The sequence below is a fragment of the Paramisgurnus dabryanus genome, chromosome 7, assembly GCF_030506205.2.
Source record: "Paramisgurnus dabryanus chromosome 7, PD_genome_1.1, whole genome shotgun sequence".
Taxonomy (NCBI): Eukaryota; Metazoa; Chordata; class Actinopteri; order Cypriniformes; family Cobitidae; genus Paramisgurnus; species Paramisgurnus dabryanus.
The window spans coordinates 4750031-4771519 of NC_133343.1; positions in this window are offsets into that span (position 1 = coordinate 4750031).

Here is a 21489-nt window from a genome sequence, read left to right on the forward strand (position 1 = left end):
CCCTAACCAAACCCAACTCTAACCCTAACGCCAGGCGACATATAAAAAAATAAATCAGAAAAAAATAGTATAAACCAATATATAAAGTGACATTCTAATGCAAGCACCAAATCTAACCCTAAACCGAAGCGACAATGGTTTAAAAATAGGAAAAAGCAGTTGAGTAACCAATACGTGATAATCACACGAAAACAGGAATTTGTTATACGACCACGAAAAAACACGAAATTTCGTGATAATAGCACGAAAAAAGAATCAAAAAAATACGTGACTATATCACGAAACTTTGTGAGACTGGGTAGTAAAATGTATACGTAGAGATGTAATTCATACAAATTCTCTCGTACATCTCGTGAAATAGTTACGTATTGCCATGTATTTACGTATTTTGAAAATTATCTTTATTAATAGTATAACATTTACACCCCCCCCCAAGTAACATAGCAGCAACATGGTGGAACATGCGGGCATTGCTACTCAACGAACAAGCCATGAAATTGGCCAAGCTAAAGGTACAGTAACAAAACTTAGCCAGTAAATTTTCAAGGTCAGAAAGAAGATTGAAAAGTATCAGATTGACATCAGAAGACAAAAAATGCTACCGAAGTGTAGCACGGGGTCTTTTTAAAGCTCTTCAAACACCGAAAGCTTGACGGAGAGAACAAAAGTGGGTAATCAGAAACACATTTAAAATGTTTCGCAGTCTAGACACAGAAACATTATTTGTACGCTGAAATAATTGGTGCTCGGCGGCATTAAGTGAACATCTAAAGCGCAGCGTGAATGATGTTCACAATGTTCTAGCAGGGTTACTGGGGTGGAGACGCTTTTGTTGCGCTTTCTGTGATTTTTTCCAATGCGTATGTTACGGTTGGACGTAGCATAAAATTTGAAGGGGTAGATCGTCGTCTGTCTGATGAAGTTAATTCAGCCTCCGCAGGCTCTGCCTCGCTGTTTCTAGTCGTGCAGCCGAGTTGGGTTTGCAGTAATTCCTTCTCGCCCCCTCATGACGATATGCTTTGCCGGAGATCGAATAACACATGAAACATTTAGAAAAACATACAGCACAAGCTCTCCAAACACAAACAGAGAAACATTTCTAGTATAGAGCTCGCATGATGACACAAGAACGGGCAAAGAAGCAAAATGTGAGCCTGTCTGTGAATACCCAGCTCAAGTCATTTCTTTGTGATTTACCGTGTTCCAAATTATTATGCACATTTTTTTCCAATAAAGTCAGTAAGTTTACAAATTTTATTTTACCCTCAACACTTATATGACAGTGTGGATGTTATTTAAATGAAATAAATATGTCAAAAGATACTTAAATACTTTAAAACATATACATTGCTGTTCCAGATTATTATGCAGAATGCACTTTAACCAAATTTATAATGATTAAAATGATTCAAAAACAGATATGTATCAAATGTGCTGCATTCTTTATTTCACTTGAAAAGCTAGTATTGCATATCTTTCATATAATGATGCTCCACAATCTCTTAAAGAGAACTTAGGTCAGAGGATGATGGTGGTCATACCTTAATCTTATTTTATGCCCATATCAATTAAAAAAGTCAGGTGATGCTTTTTACAGAACGGGATGGTGTATTATTCTTCATGAAAGTAAATTTATTTCAGAATACATGATTCACTTTATATCCCATTGTAAAAACAAAACATCTTTTTAGAAACTCTGCATATCTTCTAGATGCCCTTTTGACCCCCTCAGGGACCCTACCATCTTACTTCCCAATATTCCTGTTCAAATCATTACTCTGCCACCTCTCCATAATGTTACAGTCTTGTTTGAAAAAAGTGGCTATTCACCAACAATCCAGAATGACATTCATCTGTATTATTCAGTGTATTATGGCATGTCAATGACTAAAACTGTGTGAAAATAGTCTTCTTGTATTCTGAGCTCACAGCAAATGTTTAATTTTTGCAAGTTTTGGTTTGTGGTAGGGGTAGAAATACAACTTTACGCACTGAAGAAACCTGTATTGAAGGGTTCTTGGGACTCCAGAGACACCAGCAGGTTTAAATACATGTTTGATTCTTAACTGTGGCTTTTTTATTGCTGCCTTTTCAAAAAAAAAAAAAAATTCCTAAAATATATGTTTAAAAAAGCCTTTATATAATCAAATCTTTATGTACTGTGAATCACTCAGAAATCTTATAATAGTTCAATAATTTCTGTTTAGATCTGGCAAATATACACTGCAAAAAATGATTTTCAAGAAAAAAACTTTTCTTAGTATTTTGTCTTGTTTTCAGCAAAAATATCAAAAAAAATCCTAAATTAAGATGCTTTTACTTGATGAGCAAAATGACCTCAGAAAATAAATCTAGTTTTTAGACAAAAATATCAAAGTGATTTTGTGCATAAATCAAGCAAAAAATCTGTCAATGGGGTAAGCAAATTTTTCTTACATTTTTCTTGAATTTAGTGTTTAAGAAAAATGTTCAAGATTTTTTCCTTACCACATTAGCAGATTTTTTTGCTTGTTTTATGCACAAAATCACTTAAATTTGATATTTTTGGTCTTAAAAAACTAGATTGATTTTCTTGGGTCTTGCTCATCAAGAAAAAGCATCTTCATTTAAGATTTTTTTGATATTTTTACTGATAACAAGACAAAAATATTAAGAATTTATTTTCTTAAAAAAATCAAATTTTTGCAGTGAAGGAAGTAATTTGCTTTTTTAAGATAACGCACACTTTTGGTCTTTACACTGCAAAAAAATATTTTCAAGAAAAAAAACCTTAGTATTTTTGTCTTGTTTTCAGTAAAAATATATAAACATTTCTTCTTACACCCTGAAGCTATTTTGGGGATTTTCGCCTGGATTTGGCCTACCCAATTTCAAAAGCTTCCCATACTCACATGCAGAGGTGCACATACAAAAGTTTGGTATCATTTTACAGGAAACACTTTGAAATTACATAAAACACTGTTAAAAGTGCTAAACATGGTTGTATGTGTTGTTAGTCCTCTGATAAACACAAAAATAAATAGGCGCTTTTTGATGGTTTTTTTTGAAAGTATATAACTCTGGCCCTGGGTATCTGGGTAGCTCCCTGCAGACAGTTTTGTTTGATTCCAGCAATTGTCAGCTTACAGAGGAAAAAGGAATTTTTTCTCTATCATAATAAATGCAAAAGTTATTTTACTCCAACTGAAGGGAGGAATAATACCCTTTTTGTATACAATTTCTGCCTAAAAACATTTGAAGTGTCCCCATAACCACATACAGTGGAATAAATGCAATATCTTTATATCATTTTAAAGAAAACCCTTTGAAGTTACATAAAAAGCTGCTGTTTGTGACAAATATTGTTATTTATGTTGTTTTTCATATGATGAAACACCAAATTTTCTTTTTTATGTTGTAAACACTGTCTTTGATAGTGTATAACTCTGGTTCTGTGTGCTCTAGCAGACTGCAGACAGTTCTGGTTGTTAGCAGCAGCAGACAGTAAACACCCAAAAAAAGAATGATCTCTTTATCATGTCGCATTCAAAAGATATTCTTATTTTACTGAAGGGTGCGGAAATACATTTTTCATATAAATATTAATTTTTTGTTTTGCACATATAATAAATAGCAAGGGATTATATATGCACACAACCAACGAAAATGCTGTGAATAGACTCATTGTTTAGAGTAGGACCTAAAATAAAAGATGGTGTATCATTTGTGGCTATCTGTGCTTTCTGAGGCAGCTTACACTCAAGTTTCACATATGTTTACAAAATACAATTTTTTACCTTGTTATTCATTCAACGATTGTTGGATATGTGTTGATAATAGAACAAAAATAACGATGTAGCCTTTAACTGAGAATGAGAGCTTTCATTTGATATAAGACTTGCCCATGTTTGTCATATTTGAAAAATATGAAATATGTGAATATTAAATGATATTAAAAAATATGGGGGGGGTGATAGTGTAAATTAAGTGTAAATAACTTTCTTACAGTAAAAGATATGTCAAAGTGATGCATATCTGCAGAAAGTAGAGACTCTAAGCTTTCAAACAGTATCTCATATGTGTTACTGGGGTCCATGACGGAGCATTAAAGATTGAAATAATATTTTATATTAAATCAAAATATGAAATTCTGGACTCGGGACAGGGTCCTCAGGGTTGAAGAGGTTAAAATGCTTTTTCTTGATGAGCAAAACAACCCAAGAAAATTAGTCTAGTTTTTAGACCAAAAATATCAAATTTAAGTGATTTTGTGCATAAAACCAGATATCTTTGCTTACCCCATTGGCATTTTTTTTTCTTGTTTTATGCACAAAATCACTTAAATTTGATATTTTTCATCTAAAAACTACACTTATTTTTTGGGTCATTTTGCTCATCAAGAAAAAACATTTTAATTTAAGAATTTTTACTGAAAACAAGACAAAAATATTTAGATTTTTTTTTCTTGAAAATCATTTTTTGCAGTGTATAGAAAGATCTGGAACAGCATATTTTTCATATTTTTCAAAGTATAAAAGTATCTTTTAACATTTTAATTTTAATAAGTAACGCGGTGTAAAATCATCCTACATAATGTAAAGGACAATCTGTGAAATCTAACCTTGATATCTTTAAATCAAAGAGTAAAATCATACTTTGATGCTCATAATCTAAAAGATTTTATTGTGTGACTTTAGTCTGGATTTCAAAGACATGCAAAATGCATTCTGTCATAACTCCACACAAGTCATTTTCTGATGAATCCTATAAAGAGGGGCGAAGCAACAACACATCCAGGGATTTAATGTAAACTTGGTGAATGTTGATGATGATGTTTCGGAAATTCACAAGTACAGACAAATATTCATATTGAGAAATTTGGTGAACTGCATGAGACTAATGTTGTGAATGTATTACTAAATGCTATAGTTCATGTGCAGTACGTTGACTTCTTTTTATGTTGTATTGAGTGTTGAATTGTGGGTACTGGGTGACTGATATGACCTCTGTTTTTATTTATAAAGGCGTAGATCTCTTTGACTTTATTGAGTCAATAAAGGAGACCTTAAACGTGTCCCGGAGGAGTATGCCCAAAATTCCACTGGTATTTGCCTGTGTCTCACCATGGCACGAAACACAAGGCTTGCACGGTCAACTTTACTTTTTTATTAAAGGTATAGTTCACTCAAAAATGAAAATTCTGTCTTTATTTATCTACCCTTGTGCTGTTTTGAACCCATGTTGGTCACTATGAGCTGACTGCTATATATAGACACCTTAAGATTTTTTATTGTACAGAAACAAAATGGCAGTATTTTTATTTTAAGATGAACTGTTCCTTTAAAATGCCCAAATTGCTTAATTTTACTGCCGTTTCAAAAATTAAACAGTACAAAATTCCTCTCATGAAATCTAACCGTGTACAGTTTTCCGACACAGACTTACTTTGCAAAGTACAAAGGCTTAAAGCTGCATTAGGATAAACATGTACACTCGAATTTACACTAGAGTTAATGGTCCATCTGGAGAGGTAAAATGAAAGCAAATGAAGGTTTTAAAGTAGATGACGCCGTTTTAATCTGCCCTCCTTACAGCTCTACAGCACACAATAACGAAATTGAAGCGAATCATTACACATAGTTTTACGTTCACTTCCTGTTTTCCGGCAAACTCGAAAAACTTTTATTCATCAGTGTAATCCAAGTTAAACGTCTCCACGGACACATTGATTTTCTGCCTACGGCACTACAGTCTGAAACCCATCACGCGGGCCAGGAAAACAACCACGTCTTTTTTGTGTGTTTTTAACCCAGTAAAATATTTATATAGCAGTCTTAAAATGAATGCCTGTCTACTGGCTTTAAAAAGTGGTATCTCCAATAAAGGATGAGCTTAAAGTCCATCAATCTTCAGGCATAAGATGAAAAATCCTGCTGATCTTTATTACGCTTTGTGTTGGGTGCTTGGTTTTCACAGCTCAAGTCGTTTACGCGAAAGTACAGGAAGAACTGACAAAACATCAAACTTCTCTCGAACTGGCACAACGGACGAATCTGGGCTGTCAGCCCTCACAGCGAAGTGATCGATAGTTTCGAGGTTGAAGGCGAGTCTTGGTCTTGGTCCATCCTGGATCCGTCTGGCACTGTGCCTAACATTGATCAGATCCATCTTGGAAAGGAGTGTCTGAAGAGTAACGTGCTAATAAACATGGAAAATATTGAATGTGAAGCACAAAAGGAGAGATGGACGGATGCAGAGTTTTATCGACTTTTGTAAAGAAACGAACATGAGCTTGCTGAGAAAATGATGAAGACGGTTTGTCTCCTCTCCTTTAAACAATGGTAATGGGTATAGGACGTTTTCTTTAATTTTTACTTTAGGTTTTTTTTGGGACTTATTAAATGCCATGACTTGACCATCATTTTGGCACTTGTCAAGTGTACTCATTCTGTCCAATCAAACAGTCACATGAATCACATCCCCTTAACACCAATTCTTACTAACAAACGCATGTAGCTAATAAAGTACTTAAAACTAACAGTCTCTCCTTACCTGGACAACTGACCAAATTTGTTTATGATTCATACACTGCAAAAAAAAAAAATTCAAGAAAAAATGTCTTAGTATTTTTGTCTTGTTTTCAGTAAAAATATCTAAAAATTGTTACATTAAGATGCATTTTTGATGAGCAAAACAACCCAAAAAAATAAGTCTACTTTTTAGACCAAAAATATTTTGTACCGAGCCCCTAAGGTGACATTGGAGTAAAAAAAATCAAAAGTTTAGTTTCATATGCTCACGTGAAACTTTCACACAAAACCTTCACGTGCAGAATTTTTTTAAAGTTTAGTTTTACGTGAGCGCGCAATAGCTTCACGTGAACACGTGAAACTAAACGAAAAAAAATTATGCACATGAAGGTTTTGCGTGAGCACATGAAAGTTTCACGGGAGCACATGAAAGTTTCACGGGAGCACATGAAATTAAACTTTATTTAATTTTTGCTCCATGTCCCCTTAGGGCTCCGTAATTTTTCTTGAATTTGTCTTGAATTTAGTGTTTAAGAAAAATTTTCAAGATTTTTTGCTTACCCCACGTGCAGATATTTTTGCTTGTTTTATCCACAAAATCACTTAAATTCGATATTTTTGGTCTAAAAACTAGACTTATTTTCTTGGGTCGTTTTGTTCATCAAAAAAAGCATCTTAATTAAAGAATTTTTAGATATTTTTACTGAAAACAATAATATTGAAAAAAGATAATATTTTGTCTAAAAACTAGATTTTCTTAGGTTATTTTGCTCATCAAGAAAATGCATCTTGACAATTTATATTTTTTTTATTTGTGCTTAAAACAAGACAAAACTGCCAACTTAGAAAGTCATTTTTTGCAGTGTACTGATGCAAAATATGTTACACAGTGCAAAAAATTATGAAGTATTTTTGTCTTGTTTTCAGTAAAAATATCTAGAAATTCTTAAATTAAGATGCTTTTTCTTGATGAGCAAAACGACCCAAAAAAATAAGACCAAACATTTTAAAGTGACTTTGCTCATCAAGAAAATGCATCTTAATTTTCCACAAAAAATGTAATATCATCTTTTTTACTTTTACTCAAGTCAGGCTTCTAAACTAAAGGCTATTGAAACAAAAGGACAAACATGTCTCATGTCCCACCCCAGCTTCCTGTTTCAATTAGAAAATGCATTAACATGGGGGAGAAAATTGCCTTCATCCATTTCATGGGGTCTATAACAGCTAATTTATTCATCCAACTTAATGAGGCTTTGAACAGAAGTCTTTCGTATTCCTTGCTTTGTACAATTTCATTTAATGTACTACATTTTAAAAGGTAAAGTATATATTTAGAGGCAAATTCCAAATGTTGGATAAATCTCGATTCATTCATTTATATTTTGTCAGTTTCTTCAGTAATTATTCATGTGAGTTACAGTAAATAATTATTATAGTACATAAAACATAGTAAATAATTTAGGTCGAGGGGGTTCGGCCGACTTAAAAACGAATTTGTTGAGAACTGCTCAGCACGAGTCACTACGAACCATAATAATTTACCAGTTTAGATAACAAGCTGTTTGTGATACTAAAGAAAAGTTTACAACCAAACTAAGGATGCAGAGACAGAAGGGAGAGCAGGGATAAAAAGAAAGGCGTGGAGGGATGTTCATGACTGCTGTAGTGTGGCTTTAGGGCTCTCTGAGTGGTGCCAAGGCTGTGTCGGGTAACACGTTCATTTGTCCATATTTCTTACTTTCCGTCCCTCAGGATACTTATCCTTCTGTTGCTGTGTTTTTGTAATATTTTTCCAGCGTGAATCCCAAGAGGTCTCTATCACAGAGAAATCTGCGGTCCGACAGTTCACTTGGCATGCTTGAGAAGATGAGAAGAGAGCCAAAAACGAAAGAAAGAACGGAGATATTGAGAGAGGAAAGTAAAGCAGTTTATTTGATAAACTTCCTTTCTATTGGCTTTTTAATTGTTTTACACAAATTTACATTTAACTCATTCACCGCCTGCCTTTTTGAGAAAAGTTGCCCACCTGCATTTTTGTGATTTTAACAAAAGTTTTACAAAATTCCTTGCAGGAAAAATTATCTTCTATAAATATATAAACATACAAATTATATCAATTTAAAGAACACACCCTTTGCTTTCAAACAAACAATAAACAAACAAACAAACGAAATGGGGAAAAAACGTTTCATTATATATTTACTTTTTCCACTTAATTTAACCACTGAAATATGGATATTTCTCTTCAAAAATACAACATTTTGAGCAAAAAGCTTAAAAAATTGCGTTTTTGTAAAGGAATTTATGTTAGAGATCAGACTCAGAATGACTATCAAACATAAAGCAGTTAAAATAAATCATTAAATCTTTTTAACTTCCGTTTTTGATAAATTCGGTTTGGCGCCATCTAGTGGATAAAAGTGATTACACTTTCACTTTGAAATTTGTCCAGAAAGGCATATTTATTAGTTAAATATTAACTCATAATTGACGAGATAACTCGTCAATGGCGGTGAATGAGTTAAAGCATTTACAAAAAAAATACTTTACCTGTTAGGAAGTAGTTTTGCCAAAACTTTGCTTCCTGTTGCCCAAACTGTTCTGCAAACTTTTGCAATTCACCACAAAGGTTTGAAGAAGACCATTTAAAGCAAGTTATTGACAGTGAAACTCCTCCTTTTAAGACCACACGGGTTAAGATTCACTGTCTACAATGTATTCACATGAAGAACTGATGTTTGTCAGTGGCTTCAATGCGTGGCCTCTACTTCCTCTACTGGTCTCTGTTCACATTATATTATTTGCGTCATCAAGCTGCCAATGAACCGATGTTGCTAGGCATTGGATATGAATGCGTCTATCTGCTGGAAAAGTACCCACTGTGGTGAAAAATCAAGTTTTTATTGTTGTTTATAAGCCTATGTGGTGTTTTTAAGTAAGGGATAACGTATAGGTTGTTATCACAGAAATAGGCCCCAACAGCGTGTCCCCAACTTTTACTTTATCTCGCTTATTGCACGGTTGTTTACCTCATAAGTAAGGTAAGGAACATTAAATATTGATTTGAAATATTTTATTTGCTCATTTTTAATGAATACAGACCTTCTGTGAGGAAAACCTATTTACTTTTGGTTTTAAGATAAAACAAGACATTCAAATGTCACGAACACACTATTTGGTTTAATCTTTTGTAAATATAATGTCATCTTATTAAAAGCCATTTATGTTTAATTTGTGTGTAATATAAAACTGTGCCTGACAAAATGAATTGCAGCATCCAGGTTACTGTATGTTATTAGTGTCACGACGCGGGAGTGGAGGGAGGACACAAACGCAGAGTTCGGAAAATAAATAACATTTAATGACATTAAATAAATAACATTTAACGTGATATAACCCCTCCCTCTACGAGTGGCTACCAGACACTCACATAAAAACAGAACAAAAAACAAAGTCTGGTAGCGAGATTCCAAGGGAGGGGTGGAGGGCTTGGGGACCCTGGCGAAGCCGGCAGCCGCCGGGACGAAACCAACAGGAGGACGGTGGGCCGGACTGCGCCAGGAGAACCGGAGCGATCGCTCCGAGAACCGAGGCAGACGAATTACCCCCCTTCTGGGAATCGTCGACGATGAGGTGCCCCCCGGAAGTCATCTCCCGTCCCCTCGCGGAAATGGAGACCCTCACTCGGTAGCCACCCCGGGGAAATGATTGGGCGTGGTCCGTTCCGGATCCCCCTACGAGCAGGGACGGTGGTCCTCCGAGGGACCGCCGACGACGACTCAACCGTTGGGGGACCGCCTGGGCCGATCCTCCTCCCGCAGGCCCGCAGGAGCGAGCGATCGCTCACGGTGGTCCCCAAGAGACATCGGGGATGATGGAATACGAACCCCGATGTCACTATGAAATTATGCTTTTTGAGGAAAAACATTCTAGGATTTTTCTCATTTTAATGGACTTTAATGGACCCCAATACATAACACTTTTAATGCCATTTAAATTTAAGGTTTTAAAGGACTCTAAACGATCCCAAACGAAGCATAGGGGTCTTATCTAGCGAAACAATTTAAATTTTGGGAAGAAAAATAAAAAATATGCACTTTTTAAACCACAACTTCTCGTCTTTCTCTGGTCCTTTGACGCGCCAGCGCGACCTTACGTAAGGATAAGACCCTTATGCCTCGTTTGAGATCGTTTAGAGTCCCCTAAAACTGCAATTTTAAACTGCATTAAAACTGTTAAGTGTTGGGGTCCATTAAAGTCCATTAAAATGAGAAAAATCTTGGAATGTTTTCCTCAAAAAACATAATTTCTTCTCGACTGAACAAAGAAAGACATCAACATTTTAGATGACATGGTGGTGAGTAAATAATCTGGAATTTTTTTTTAAGAAAATGGACTAATACTTTAACCCAAATTAAGCCATTACTAAATTTACAAAATGTAAATTGTGTATACAAAATGATTTTTAAACACTTGCTACACTTGATAAAAACATAAATGGCAACATTTTTTTATGAACCAAAGTCATACCATCTTAAACTTTTTTTTATCAAATGTGTGTTTATGCTATTTTTAAAATAAACGCCACTGGGTTTGATATTTTCCATCTAATGCAATGACATTCATACATTTTTAAAGGGGTCATATCGTGAGGAATCAAATTTTCCTTGATCTTTTGAGATAAGAGAGCTTAATGTTTTATGAAAACATGCTGTGAGTTTCAGAACTCAAGAGTTGCTCACCCGTCCAAAAAAGCATTTATTGAACCCGCAGCCCGTGTCTTAGTGGAGCAAAGCTTTGTAGCTCATTTCAAATACCAAGAGGGCGTCTCTGAAAGCTGAGAGTGGCTGCCCATTTAAGTCCAAGTGTTAGAGAAAGGGCGCAAATGGTCGTGATTAACTAAACTGTGTGTTTCTGTGTGAGAATATGCGTTGGTTTGCCAACAAACATTCATAACACACAGCTGTGAATCTACAAATTCAGACTGTAATTTTCGACAAAAAAGCATCACTCACTGAATAAAGAAAGGTTTTGGCTATCTACCCTGGAAACTGGGTCTCAATGGAGAGGTTGCAGGGTGGTGACAGACTGATCTTCTGTCTACTTCTAATGAGTGAGATCACCACAGCAGATGTCTGCAAACACACACACACACACACAGTGTTTTATCAAAGGACTGATCATTCATTTTATTAGGAGAGTCGGGTGATAATGTTGAGCTAAATAAAGCAGTGACCGCCACCCTGGAAAACAACTCTATTCAGAACAAACAGGGCCGTGGGGGATGATGGGATAGGTTTGTCAAGATGAATGAGCTGTTGAGCTTTGTGCAGAAACTTTGGTACAGTGGTTAGAAAAGTTTGGTCCAGTGGTTAGTCTCGCCTATAGGGAGGCTGGTCTATGAGATTTAATGAAGTCTGGCTGTATGGTACCATAAAGAACCTTTAACCCATATGAAAATGAACCATGGTTGTTACACTTCAGAAAAACATCAGAGAAAAATACCTTTTCAAAAAGAACAGCTTTGCACCTAAAAAAAAGTCATACATACTAGTACCAAAGAGAACTCATTAGTACCTCAAAGAAGCATATTAACAGTGATGGGAATAACGCGTTACAAAGTACCGACAAAACAATCCACTCGCTCTTTGTCCGTCCAACAAAACAATTCACATATTCCGTTTTCTGATTAAATATCAAACAATATATGACCAAACAGCGCACTACTGTGTGTAAGCTTCACAAGCTGCGTGTCCCAATTCAAGGGCTGCGACCAGCTAAGCAAACTTAAAAGGTGAGCACTCGGTCTTTCAAGGTGGAAGCCTCAGAAGTCACCGAAAAGAACTGATATGAGCAACCTGATCTCACGAATTTCCGTGGCATAGTCACGGAATTTTGTGCTCATTTTTCCGTGGCATTCTCACGGATCTCCGCATTTTTCCGTGGCCCTGCTACGGACTGTCTTTTTCCGTGGCATTCTCACGGATTGGTTACTCAACTGTTTTGTCCTATTTTCTTACCATTTTCGCTTCGGTTTAGCGTTAGATTTACATGAAATGACATCCCTACCCAAACCCAACTCTAACCCCAACGCCAGGCGACAATTGTTTAAAGTTTAGAAAATATAAAAGAATAAATCAGAAAAAATTATATAAACCAATAGTTAAAGTGACATACTAATGCAAACACCAAATCTAACCCTAAACCGAAGCGAAAATGGTTTGAAAATAGGAAAAAGCAGTTGAGTAACCAATCCGTGAGAATGCCACGGAAAAAGACAGTCCGTAGCAGGGCCACGGAAAAATGCGGAGATCCGTGAGAATGCCACGGAAAAATGAGCACAAAATTCCGTGACTATCCCACGGAACTTTGTGAGATCTTTGTGAGATCATGTTGGATATGAGACAATCTAACCTTCGGAGGACCCATAATTCACGCGCACACCGCACCTGTCAGCAGGACACAGCGGAGACGTTTCTGACTTTTTAAAATAAATATGGAATCAGAAAATTATCATTTATTTTAGAAAATATGACACGTTGACACAATTGTCTCCGAATTCTTAAAGAGACAGTACACAATTTTAACACATTATATATTTTCAATGTATACAGAATATTTGTCTAAATGATATACATAAATAAACTAAGCTTACATATTAAGATAATTTCTAACAAAAATATTCAAATGCTGAATCTAAAGCAAAATAGGCACCTACAGTATGTAAAATAGCCCATCCATATCATTTTATTGTTTGACTGTTCAGTACTGTTCATATTTACATTTAAAAGGCAGACATAAAAGTAACTTAAAAGTAACTAATTGCTTTTGATATACAGTAACTGGTAGAGTAATTCAATTACTTTTAAAAGAAGTAACTAGTAACTGTAACTAATTACTTATTTTCATTAACTTGCCTAACACTGCATATTAGTATCTCAAAAGTATATATTGTAGTAAAAAAAAATCTAGAGTTTAATTTCATGTGCTCACGTGAAACCTTAATGTGCAGAATTAAAAAACGTGGGCACGCGATAGTTTCATATGGGCACAAGATTTCACGTGAGCATGCAATAGTTTCAGGTGTGCACGCGAAAGTTTCATGTGAGTGTCCGATAATTTCAGGTGCGCATACAAAACTAAACTTTATTCAATTTTTGCTCCATGTCCCCTTAGGGGCTCTGTACATCTGTACCTAATTGTACATATTAGGCATTTTTAAGTACTGTCCCAGTGCGGCTGTAATATTTCAAACAAAAATCAATATTGTACAGTTAAAATCAAAAAACATGGTTACTATATTTAAACCACAGTTAATACAAAAAACATGGTTTTGCTACAAAAAACTTTATTAAACCATTGTTACTGTAGTAAAACCATGGTTTTGGACCTAATAATCAAGATCTTTTAAGATCCTTTGACTAAGAGGTTCTTTGGAGAACCAAAACTGGTTCTTCTATGGTATCACCATCCTTTATTTTTAAGAGTGTAACACCGAATCCTATCTAGACGCGACATGACACCACGATACACGATAAAATGTATCTTTTCCATTTTAAGTTTTTGTCCTAACCAGGCGTGAAGCGATGAAGGGATGAGCGACAGTGGATTGTATTTTAGAAACTTTTTTTATTTCTGCGATGTCGCGCCTGGCTTCGCATACACAATGAAAGTTTTGTGCATTGTGAATATTAAAGTTATATTTTTTTGGCCATTGTTGCCTTTTTAACAGTAAGTGAGGAGAGGACAAGAAAGTAGAGAGAGGAGAAAGGGATATGGGATCGGCAAATGACCACGAGCCAAGAATGGAACTTGGGTTGCCGAAAGTGCGAAAGCACCACAGGTGGGAGCACTGCCCACTACACCATTGGCTCCGACGCATTATGAATATTAATCATAAGATTAGATGTTTAAATGCAAAAATATTTACAAATCACTCAAGTTTTAGAAGGAAAGCCAAGAAGTGATTGTATGCATCGCAAAAAAAAACTGTTCTGATTGGTCGTGTTTTGTGGCTGTGCTTCGCCCACTGCTGGAATCATAATGCGTCGCAGCTAGTTAGGACATGGTGTAACAACTTGTTCCAGTTTAAAGCTATACAGATAAAGTGGGCAGTATATTTCTGATTACTTGGTCTTGGAAAAGCTTATACTATAGCCGTATAAGCTATACTGAAATCTTAAATTTTTTTCACCACACTATTCGGCAAAACTGCACAGTTTGAGACATTGTTAAAATATATTTTGAAACACAAAAGGACACACGTGAGATTATGGGGTCTTTCAAAGGATCAGGAGAAAAATTAAAAACACTAAATTCTTACTTTGCTCTCAACTTAATTATTCTGCTGTCAAGGTTCAATAATTGAGAATATTAAGTACTTATCTGTGATTTTTGTTACCTCATCAATAGAAGTTATAAAAACGCCAACGACTTTTCTATTGATTCAAATGAAACATTGTGATTACAAAAACACTCTCCTAATCCGTCCTTGCTCACCAACAAAAACTGCACAAAATTTTGTGCAATCTTGTTTACTTTAAACTTACATATTTCTTTTGAATCATTTCAAACAGACATTTTCGAAATATTTCTGCCTGATTAAAAAACGTTTCTGTGCCAGGAATTTCTCTGTGCATTTGTGACCTCGCTCTTTAAAATCTATGAAAAGCACAACAAAGCTTCTTCACAAATGAGTATTTACTTCCAAAAACATAATTTAAAACAAGTAAACAGCCAGTTTGGTTTATTGGCACTCATGCAAAAAATAACACTGAATAAAGCATGTTTGTTACACAGCATGTTTGTTAGTGACTGCTACTTTCTATGGCTAAATTGCAAATATTAAAACTGTATTTTCTTTAAGGATCCCTCTCTGCTTTTTGTCTCAGACAGCGGAAAATTATGCTTTCTGTTTAGGGCCCTGTAACGTTCCAATTGACTTTACAAGTAAATAGTTTTTTACTTTAAATTTCCCAGTGGGATTTAATATATTTATTATCTGGAGTTCTCTTTCTGTGGTCAAAGCTGCCGTAGCACAGAGCATCTCGAAGACAAATCTCAGTTAAAACCATTGTGGGTATAACTGTGCCTACAGAGATATAGCCTCAGGTCTTGATTTTAAAACTCACTCCTGTCAGAAAAGAAATGCGATTTTCCTTTTTCTTTTGCTTTAGTTGTGCAAACTACTGGATTTCTCTGTTCTCTCATGTAGTTAATCTGCACACTTGACATGACAGCGAGAAAGGCCGATTTTCTCTCTCTCTCACCCAGCTTTTTAATGCCTTATTTCTGTGTCTGTGTAAATTGTGTTAGTCAGCATTTTTCAGCAGCATCTCAGAACGGCTAGCAGATGATGCGGGAACTTGTTGGTCTAAGCTGCTGTTCTGTCAAACGAAAACTTGTTTGCATAACGGTACATTCACACGGGGCGTAAGCGTTAACGCTTAACCGAAGACTTATTTGAAGCGTGGCCAACAGCCAATCACAGTGGCCGCAACGCAAGCTCCGGTCTTCCATAAACGTAATTGGCTGGCTCTGCTTAGGTTATTTGCATAAGGCGATATGATTGGCTGACGCACACGTTGCCGCTTAAAAAGTTGAGAAATGTTCAACTTCTGCCGCGAGCAACGGCACTGACGCGGCGCCGACGGATCCACAATTCAGTTCGCCAACGCTTGACGTCACCCATTAAAAGTGAATGGGAAGCGTCAACGCTTACGCCCGTGTGAATGCGCCGTTATTGTGTTCAATTTATTTCACTTTCTGATTTCATCACAAAATCAAAATTTTGTTCACTGGAAAATAAAATTGTGTCACTATTTACTCACCGTTGTATTGTCCTAAACCTATATGATTTCCTTCCTCTTTGGATGGAAGGATCACACACATCATTAAACAATATACAACAACATATACTGCAAAAAAAAAAAGATTTTCAAGAAAAAAAAATCTTAGTATTTTTATCTTGTTTTCAGTAAAAATATCAAAAAAAATCTTAAATTAAGATGCTTTTTCTTGATGAGCAAAACGACCCAAGAAAATAAGTCTAGTTTTTAGACCCAAAATATCAAATTTAAGTGTTTTTGTGCATAAAACAAGTAAAAAAATCTGCCAATGGGGTAAGCACATTTTTCTTGAATTTAGTGTTTACGGAAAAAAAAATTTTGTTTGTTTTTTTATGCACAAAATCACTTAAATTTGATATTTTGGTCTAAAAACTAGACTTATTTTCTTGGGTCGTTTTGCTCATCAAGAAAAAGCATCTTAATTTAAGAATTTTTAGATATATTTACTGAAAAAATTTTTCTTACACTGCACTGCAAAAAAAAATTATTTTCAAGAAAAAAATTTTTTTCTTGAAAATATTTTTTTGCAGTGCAGTAAAAGAAAACATAATTTTTAGACAGTCTTTAGACAATATACAATATCACATAATATTACACACTATTAACTCTTTCCCCGCCATTGACGAGTTATCTTGTCAATTAAGAGAGCAAACAGTTGCATAAAAAAACGTGTTTCCGAAGAATTTTTATGATATTCTGCAATACCACGATTATCCACTAGATAGATGACACTAGAAGAAAAAACTGAAGCCAAAATGTTATTTACTGATTTTAAACTCTGTGTACGTTTTGATAACCGTTTTGTATCTGATCTCCAAAAAAATTCCTTCACAAAAATGCAATTATTTCAGCTTTTGTAAAAAAATATGTATTTTTAAAGAAAAATAACCATATTTAAGAGTTTATAAGCAGAGTAAAAATATAGATAGGATGAAACTTTTTCCCCGTTTTGTTTGTTTGTTTGATGGTTTATTGTTTGTTTGAAAGCTGGGGGTCTGTTCTTTCATTTAATATATATGTATGTTTATATATTTTTAGAAAAAAAAAATCCTGGAAGGCATTTTGTGAAACTTTTGTGAAAATCACCAAAAATGCTGGTTGGCAACTTTTCAAAAAATGGCTGGCGGGGAATAAGTTAAATAGTAATATAGGTGGTAATGTCGTACATGAGTCTTACTTGTCACAATACTACGACATATTAATTTGTTTTTCACAGAAAACCCCAAATTCAATTCCCAACAAAAGTACTGTATTGTTTGGTGTAAAACATGTTGACGATGAACAAAGATGCTGTCGATTTAATAAATAATATGCTAATTCCTATCTTTCAGCTTATTGATGCCTCTTCACTATTGACTTCAATTAAAAGTAAACTGCCTATGGCCTCCTTCCCTGCATAGTGCGCACAATCATGGGTTTAAACAACCCAGCATTTTTGTGTAAGACACAAAAAATGTGTTCAACAGAATTGGTAGTGGGATTTTTTTTAGTAAGACACAGTTGACATTTAATACCGTTTTGTTTTGTTGAATTCCCATTCGATGTAGTAAAAGCGTTCATCATTTGTGCCGATTCAATGCATCTTACCTGAGTGAAGTGTCATTAATAGTCAGATGTTGTCTGTAAAATGTCCTCTCCAGATGCATTATTGCTCCTAATGAACACTTTACCTTAATAAACACACTTCCAAGAAACAGCAGACATTTCCATCTGACATTTTCACTTTCATAATTTTCAATGCACCACAACAAAACAAATGTTTGTTATGTTTGACGATTAATGACCAATAAAATGCCAAATTAGAACCGTGACCCTGAAATTCCTCAATAGCAGCATCTGTAGGTAATAGCGGCTGATTGAACCATAACTGCTTATTTCCCATTACTGATAGGGGGTGACCTTCAGAAAACCATTTGCTTTATGAAATGAGTCACACACACATTTGTGCCTGTACAACCACTATATCAGAGATTATTCTTCGCGCAAGTGTTCTGATCACCAAACCTTAAACTGTTATTTTTCCAGGTTTCTTATGGCATGGCAGACTTATTGGGCGCTACCACTTTTAGCATAGCTAAGCACAATCCATTGAATCTGATTAGACCATTAGCATTGCGCTAAATATTGTTCCTATTTAAAACTTGACTCTTTTGTAGTTACATCGTGTACCAAGATAGAAAATTAAAAGTTGCGATTTTCTAGGCAGATATGGCTAGGAACTATACTCTCATTCTGGCGTAAAAATCAAGGACTAAATGGTATTACTGTACGCAGCAGCCGAAAATAGTCGCCTTAGTAACTTTTAATGGCAGGGGACTATTTTCGTTCAGTGCGTAATATCACTACGCCTCCTGCGGTCATGTTACGGCAGCAAAGTCTCGTATCATTTTTTAACATCCCGAAACTATTTACATTCTGAAATCTATTTAAATTTTTTATCGCGATGCTAATGGTCTTATCAGATTCAATGGTAAGCTATGCTAAAAGTGCTTGCGCCAAACCCGGAGATCGGCTGAATGGATTCCAAAAAGGTAAAAATCAAATGTTTCACTCTAGGGGAGCTGAAAAATTTGCATATTTTTTTTAAAAGTGGAGTGTCACTTTAAAGTAAAAAATTACAAATGAAAAAATAAAAAATTTTAATACTTATTTTAATACTTATTTTTTATTTTATTAAAAAAATAAATGTATACAAGTTTGTAATAACAACATGAGAGTAAGAAAATGATTTTTCAACAACCCCTTTAATTTTTTAGGTGTTACCAAATGCAGTAATTTTTGAAGTTGATCCAACTTTTCACTTTTGTAGTGCATTGCGTTACGTTTTCATCATCTTGTTATAAAGTTTACTGTAGCTATAGGCCATCATAGGTCATTTGGAAAAAACCTTGTGTTATAAAAGATCAAACTTCTCATCTGAAATAAAAAGCAAATGCTGAAATCAAACACACTGATCATACTGTAGGATTCTGTTGAGGAAGACAAATCAATACTGACTCTGTTTCAATATAGTGTCTTTTTTCTCACACTTTCTCGTATTGTCTTTCTTGCCGTTATTTTTCTTTTTTGCGTGTAATCTCTATTATGTTTTACAGTTCTCAAAGAGAAATCTGTATTAACAATCCGCACAAGCAAGTAAATTACAAGAGAAAATGCGTTTTTGAAATGTGTTGTTTGTGGCACACAAAGGATTTGGCAAAATTGTATTTTGTACCATTTTCCTCACTCTTCTGAAAAAAAAAACACTAGCAGAAGGTGAAAAGGGCGAGCGGTCTCAAAAGTCAGTCTGCAGAAGAGAAAGAATGGAGAAAGTTTCTGTAAACCGATGTGCTGTTCATACCTCTACTGCTGTAACTGGGGCACGGACCGTGATGACTGAGAGCGAATTAAGCCTTTAGAAAAATAACCCGAGGTGCACTGGTCCACTGTAGTCAAGTATTAGGACAAACAGTGTGTTCTGTACTGAAGTTGTAAGTGCTTCTGCCGTCATTCGGGTTCCCCAGGGTCCTCCCGGGTCAGAAGTCCCACAGGTTTAATACGCAGTTCCCAATTAACCACCGGTTCTGTAACTAGAGTGCTAAGGCACAATCTGAAATGTACGCAAGGTTTTAGTTGGGTAATTTGAACTATCAGAGAACCGGCCCTCGAGGGACCTTAAAACCCCTCCTTATAAATCTCTCTCTCATATGTCTCCTAAACCCTCTTTGAAGGCAGAATAAATCTGTCATTGTCCTAAAACTATATACTGTTACCTGATCACATTCTGGTGCCGATGACAGCTTTAATGCTGGAAACATTTCATAGCAATATAGTGTCTCTGTTTTCTGCATAATTTACATATTTTCCCTTTTTTAGGACACTTTACCAATGGTGATGTTGCATTTTGCACTGTATAATACCCATAAATAATATATCAAATTATGCGGCTTGTTAAGGAAAGATGTGTTTTTACTTTTCTTATCAATTGAATAAAAATTTTTTAAGATATCAAATAAATATTTTGTGTCCACAAAGTTAAGTACGTATGAAAAGTTTTAGCTCAAAACACCATATAGATAATTTATAAAAATTTTAAAATTGCCACTTTGTGGGTGAGAGCAAAAACGTGCCGTTTTTGGGTGTGCCCTTTTAAATGCAAATGAGTTGATCTCTGCACAGGGTTCCCACACCTTAGTTAACTTCAAATTTAAGGACCTTTCAAGGACTTTCCAGGTCCAATACCCTCAAATTCAAGGACTAAATGTGGGGACACATATCTCAAGTGAGAGCAAGGTTACATCGTGTTACCTTTAAAGATAGATTGTTACAGTTCCCTTTCGAGGGAACTTGCGCTGCGTCACTGCGGTAAAACTTTGGGGACGCTTCCAGTGGTAAGTGCGTCTGAATGTGTATATCAAATTTAACCAATGGTGAGGCTTAATGACAAAGACAGGGTGACACGGGAGCCAGGAAGTATATCGCTATCTGAAATATTGCCAAAGACGGCATTACAGGGACGCAGGAAGTCTGGCAAGGGAGACGCAGCGTCTCGTTCCCTTCTTAGGGAACAACAGTTACATACGTAACCCGAGACGTTTTCATATGTCAAACACAACTTTGCAAAAAAGCATTTTGGTATGAATCCACATTCGCATACAGAAGATATAAGCATTTAAAGCGAACAGTTTAGCACGTGTGCTTAACTCTTTCACCGCCAGCGTTTTCAAAAAAAGTTGCCAGCCGCGCCAGCGTTTTTCATGATTTTCACCAAAGTTTAATGCCTTCGAGAAAATGTTCTTCTTTAAATATATAAACATACAATATACCAAATGAAAGAACAGACCCTCTGCTTTCAAAAAAAAAAAAAAAAACCCGTTTCATCCTACCTTCAGTGGTTCTTGTGCAATCAGCTTTTGAATATGGGTAGGTTTCTGCAAAAACACCACATTTTGAGCAAAAAGCAGAGATAATTCAATTTTTGTGACTGACTTTTCATAGAGATCCCATTCAGAGCGATCTTTAAAACAGACACGGACATGCAGCCGCTTGCCATAGGGCAATACTTCCGGGTTTAAAAAGTTGCGGAAGGTGGATAATAGCGGTATTGCGGAAAGACGGAAAATCGCGTCATTGGTGGGGAAGGGTTTTCT